The sequence below is a fragment of the Bubalus kerabau genome, chromosome X (genome assembly GCF_029407905.1).
Source record: "Bubalus kerabau isolate K-KA32 ecotype Philippines breed swamp buffalo chromosome X, PCC_UOA_SB_1v2, whole genome shotgun sequence".
NCBI classification, from domain to species: domain Eukaryota; kingdom Metazoa; phylum Chordata; class Mammalia; order Artiodactyla; family Bovidae; genus Bubalus; species Bubalus kerabau.
In genome coordinates this window covers 101,544,067-101,550,066 of record NC_073647.1, presented here as the reverse complement: position 1 = coordinate 101,550,066, position 6,000 = coordinate 101,544,067, and positions in this window count along the sequence as shown.

Below are 6,000 nucleotides of genomic sequence, written 5' to 3'. Positions count from 1 at the left end.
CCTACCAGGCTCCTCCGTCCATGGGATTTTCCAGGCAGGAGTACTGGAGTGGGGTGCCATTGCCTTCTCCAGAGAATCTTTAGTCAAACCTAATTATAAATGTTCTCTACTTAACAACTTCTGGGCCAATTTGGTCATTAAGCCCACCTCTGGAGCAATAACAGTTTTCAGGGGAAATATGAGGTCGATTGATTGCTTTAAGCCTGGGATTTTTGAATTCCCGGCAACAGCAAAGGAATTAGCACAACGGGCCTGAACTTCTTCACCCATCAAGTTGAGCCACCTTCACCCAAATTACATAGGCCTAAAAAAAGAGGCAGATACTTCAACAAAATCAGGTTTCTTCCAGAAGCAGGATAAGGGATGGGTGGATGCTGGATAGGTAACCAATGATGTCACCATAAAGGCTTATTCCAAAGTGAGGGGCACGTGTATTGTAACAAACTTTTAAAGTGCCTTTACAGTTTTAAAACTAGACACACAGGCCTCAGAAGGTAAAACATCGTGTTTAAGAGCATGAGTTTCAGCTATTAAAAATAATGCATTTGAATCAGTTCTAATGAGGTGGGTGAAACTTGAGCTTATTATAGAGTGAAGTAAGTCAGAAAGAAAAACGCTAATACAGTATATTAACCCATATATATTAGAAAGATGGTAACAATGACCCTATATGCAAGACAGCAAAAGACACACAGATGTAAAGAACAGACTTTTGGACTCTATGGGGGAAGACAAGGGTGGGATGATTTGAGAGAATAGCAATGAAACATGTATATTATCATATGTGAAATAGATTGCCAGTCCAGGTTCGATGCATGAGGGTGCTCAGGGCTGGAGCACTGGGATGACCCTGAGGGATGGGATGGGGAGGGAGGTGGGAAGGGGGTTCAGGATGGGGAACACATGTACACCCATGGCTGATTCATGTCAGTGTAAGGCAAAAACCACTACAATATTGTAAAGTAATTAGCCTCCAATTAAAATAATTAATTAAAAAAGAGCATAAGTTTGAATTTAGATGGCTGGAGTTTGAATTCCAGGAACCTTGTGACCACAAGCAAGTTAATTTCCTAAAGTTCACTTTCCTGATGCTGCTGCTGCCGATGATAGGATGGTATGCTACAGATTTCATAGGATCATTGTGAGGACTAAATGAAACAATGTACACTAAAGCAGGGCACAAAATAAGTGCTCAAAATCACTAAGTCGTTGACCAGGGGTTGACATTTTTTTGTGTGGTACTGAATTTGATCAATAATTGTTCTTGTGTTAGGAATGACAGTAGTTCTTTGTTTTTTTTTTTTTTCTTTTTCTTTTTTAACTTGAAGTATGGTTGGTTTACAATATTGTGTTAGTTTCAGGTGTACAGCAAAGGGATTCAGTTAGACTACATGTATGGAGGTTTAGTTGCTTAGTCATGTCCGACTCTTTGCAATCCCATGGACTGTAACCCACCAGGCTCTTCTGTCCATAGGATTCTCCAGGCAAGAATATTGCCTGGGTTGCCATTTCCTTCTCCAGGGGCTCTTCCAGACGTGGGGATTGAACCCAGGTATCCTGCTTTAGGAGGCAGATTCTTTCACCACTGAGCCACCAGGAAAGCCCTCGTGTGTATGTGTGTGTGTGTGTGTGTATGTGTATTCTTATTCAGATTTCTTTGCTTTATAGATTATTACAACATATTGAATATAGTTCCCTGTGCTATACAGTAGGTCCTTATTGGTTATCTATATTTAGGATAAGGAATGAGTGGATGCTGGATAGGTAACCAACGGTGTCACCATAAATGTTTATTCCAAAGTGAGGGGCATGTGTATTGTTACAAACTTTTAAAGCACCTTTACAGTTTTATTTTTTTTTAACACATGGGACTTAGAAAGTAAAATATTGTGTTTAAGAGAATGAGTTTGAATTTAGACAGCTGGAGTGTATATATGTTAATCTGAAATCATCTCAAATCCTAAATCATCCCTCCCCACACCCACCCTCCTTTCCCCTTTGGTAAAAATTTTGTTTTCTTTCTTGTGAGTCTATATCTATTTTGTAAATAAGTTCATTTGTATAATTTTTTAAGATTCAACATATATGTGATATCATATGACAGTAGTCTTTCTCTGGCTTACTTCACTTAGTATGATAATCTCTGGGTCCATCCATGTTGCTGCAAACCGCATTATTTCATTCTTTTTATGGCTGAGTAATATTCATTGTATATATGTACCACACCTTCTTTATCCACTCATCTGTTGATGGACCTTTAGGTTGCTTCCATTGACAGTATTTTTTGAGATGTTTCACAGTGATTTCAGCTACTAGCATATGTTTTCTCCTGGTACCATCAACAGACTCTTGTGTCAACAGCAAATCTACCTGGTAATGTCTGGGCTGATCCACCTGGCCACTCCACCTGAAAATATCAAATTGGCAATGGTATTTTCATGATAACATTTACTAAAGATCCCCTCCTTTTTTCATCTTTCAGGACAATATCTACAGCTTGACTCCCCACTCATAACCTTGGTGTGGCTCCAGTGTCCTAACAGAGTGCCAAGGCTTCAGACAACACAAGTTTTATGTGATTTTAATATATTTCCTTAGCTCAACCTAGCTAGAAGAGAAGTTGCCACACACCTAGGAATGTTTCATTGATCCCTTGCTTGAAGCTGAGTCCAGTTTCTCTCCTTTACTTCCTACTAGAGCAATGCAGCGGAGAAGGCAATGGCACCCCACTCCAGTACTCTTGCCTGGAAAATCCCATGGACAGAGGAGCCTGGTAGGCTGCAGTCCATGGGGTCGCAAAGAGTCGGACACGACTGAGCGACTTCACTTTCACTTTTCACTTTCATGCGTTGGAGAAGGAAATGAGAACCCACTCCAGTGTTCTTGCCTGGAGAATCCCAGGGATGGGGGAGCCTGGTGGGCTGCCGTCTGTGGGGTCGCACAGAGTCGGACACGACTGAAGCGACTTAGCAGCAGCAGCAGCAGAGCAATGCAGACAAAAAAGTGTTGCCTGCCATTCCAGTAAACAACAAATGTTGCCTACAGTCAGCCTCTATAGCTGTCTCTCTTCCTCAGCCCCAGTGGTGTCCCTGACGGGACTTAGGATGGAGAAAAACAGGATACAGGCCCTAGATAGTTAAGATGCATATTCAAGGAATGATTTCAATGACCCCAGACTCTTGCATAGTCTCATAAAAAGAAAAACACTAAAATCATTAATTGGAAATGTCTGCTTTAGCAGTAATCTTTTGATGTTCAACAACATTTTTTTCCCCCAGCAAAACCTCCTATATATCCTGGCTCATCCCTGACCTCTTTGGAGCAGTTCCTCAGAACTGACTGGCTGTCCTCCAGCTATAGTCCTCAGTGCATGCTCAGTCATGTCCAACTCTTTGTGACCCTATGAACTGGAGCCTGCCAGGAGGTCCCTAAATAACACATAATTTGCATTTTCAGGTCATGCATTTTTCTTCAATCGACAGTACAGTACAACAGAATGAAGTGAAAAATGGAAAAACTGAAGTCTCCCATTAAACCATCAGCTACTCCCATTTTTTCAATGGCGATCAACATTTTCTCAACTTTATGTAAATTGTTAGACAAATTCAGCTCAAAGATGGATCCCCAGAAGGCCTTCCTTTACTACAGATGGCCACTTGAGCCGCTTCCTACCAAAGCAAATTCTGAAGCCACTAGTACCTGAAATCTGATTTCCTCCTTTTGTATCTCTTAGATTAGACTGCAATCTATTCCTTTTATCTAACCACAAGAAAGCCACTATCTTTCCCAAGGCTGAATTCCCAGAACATTCAGTTCAGTTCAGTTCAGTTCAGTCGCTCAGTCATGTCTGACTCTTTGCAACCCAATGAACTGCAGCACGCCAGGCCTCCCTGTCCATCACCAACTCCCGGAGTTCACTCAAACTCACGTCCATCGAGTCAGTGATGCCATCCAGCCATCTCATCCTCTGTCGTCCTCTTCTCCTCCTGCCCCCAATCCCTTCCAGCATCAGAGTCATTTCTAATGAGTCAACTCTTCGCATGAGGTGGCCAACATACTGGAGTTTCAGCTTTAGCATCATTCCTTCCAAAGAACACCCAGGGCTGATCTCCTTTAGAATGGACTGCTTGGATCTCCTTGCAGTCCAAGGGACTCTCAAGAGTCTTCTCCAATACCACAGTTCAAAAGCATCAATTCTTCGGCACTCAGCTTTCTTCACAGTCCAACTCTCACATCCATACATGACCACTGGAAAAACCATAGCCTTGACTAGACAGACCTTTGTTGGCAAAGTAATGTCTCTGCTTTTCAATGTGCTATCTAGGTTGGTCATAACTTTTCTTCCAAGGAGTAAGCGTCTTTTAATTTCATGGCTGCAATCACCATCTGCAGTGATTTTGGGGCCCCAAAAAATAAAGTCTGACACTGTTTCCACTGTTTCCCCATCTATCTGCCATGAAGTGATGGGACCAGATGCCATGATCTTAGTTTTCTGAATGTTGAGCTTTAAGCCAACTTTTTCACTCTCCTCTTTTGCTTTCATCAAGAGGCTTTTTAGTTCCTCTTCACTTTCTGCCATAAGGGTGGTGTCATCCGCATATCTGAGGTTATTGATATTTCTCCCGGCAATCTTGATTCTAGCTTGTGCTTCTTCCAGCCCAGCGTTTCTCATGATGTACTCCGCATAGAAGTTAAATAAGCAGGGTGACAATATACAGCCTTGACGTACTCCTTTTCCTATTTGGAACCAGTCTGTTGTTCCATGTCCAGTTCTAACTGTTGCTTCCTGTTCTGCATACAGGTTTCTCAAGAGGCAGGTCAGGTGGTCTGGTATTCCCATCTCTTTCAGAATTTTCCACAGTTTATTGTCATCCACATGGTCAAAGGCTTTGGCATAGTCAATAAAGCAGAAATAGATGTTTTTCTGGAACTCTCTTGCTTTTTCTATGATCCAGCGGATGTTGGCAATTTGATCTCTGGTTCCTCTACCTTTTCTAAAACCAGCTTGAACATCTGGAAGTTCACAGTCCATGTATTGCTGAAGCCTGGCTTGGAGAATTTTGAGCATTACTTTACTAGAGTGTGAGATGAGTGCAATTGTGCAGTAGTTTGAGCATTCTTTGGCATTACTCTGACTCTATCATCAACTTTGACACCCACCTCTCTCCTTCATCCTTACACTGACCTTAAAAAATATATCCAGTGTCATTGACCACATCTGTCATGACAGGATGGATGTCTATCATGTACATGTGCTGGAGACAGTCCAACGTGAAGTGGGAAGGTAAAGCAGGAAGCCAGGGAGAAGGTGAAATAAACATTTTATAATGTATAAAGATATAGTTAGGAACACAATTTTAATCCCTTACTCCCAGTACTTGAGCTTGGACCTTTATGTGTTTTCAGTTTTGCCCATTCACAAATTAGTTTTATCCGTAAGCAGAAGATCTACTCTCCATTCTTGGGTGACCTTATTTCAAAATGAACCAACAGTCTGTAAAGTGGTTCTTGTAATTCTACAGGTTTCATTTTTATGTCTGTGTTAACAAAAAACAATCTTGTTTTATTTTGAAATGTTTTCAAAAGATTTTTGAAACATTTAATGAGTTTCAAAGAAAACTTGGGACTTTGTAGACTTACCCATAGTTCAACTTATTTAATTATAATATAACTGCTTCCAGGGAGATAAGGAGAGCTGATAAACATTTTGGAAACTTTCTCTGTCCCTTTGCAAAATGAAATGACCAAATACAGAGAGTTTTTTTTCTCTGTATGTTGATGAGGCTGATGAGAATCCCTTGGACTGCAAGGAGATCCAACCAGTCCATTCTAAAGGAGATCAGCCCTGGGTGTTCTTTGGAAGGAATGATGCTAAAGCTGAAACTCCAGTACTTTGGCCACCTGATGCGAAGAGTTGACTCATTGGAAAGACTCTGATGCTGGGAGGGATTGGGGGCAAGAGGAAAAGGGGACGACAGAGGATGAAATGGCTGGTTGGCA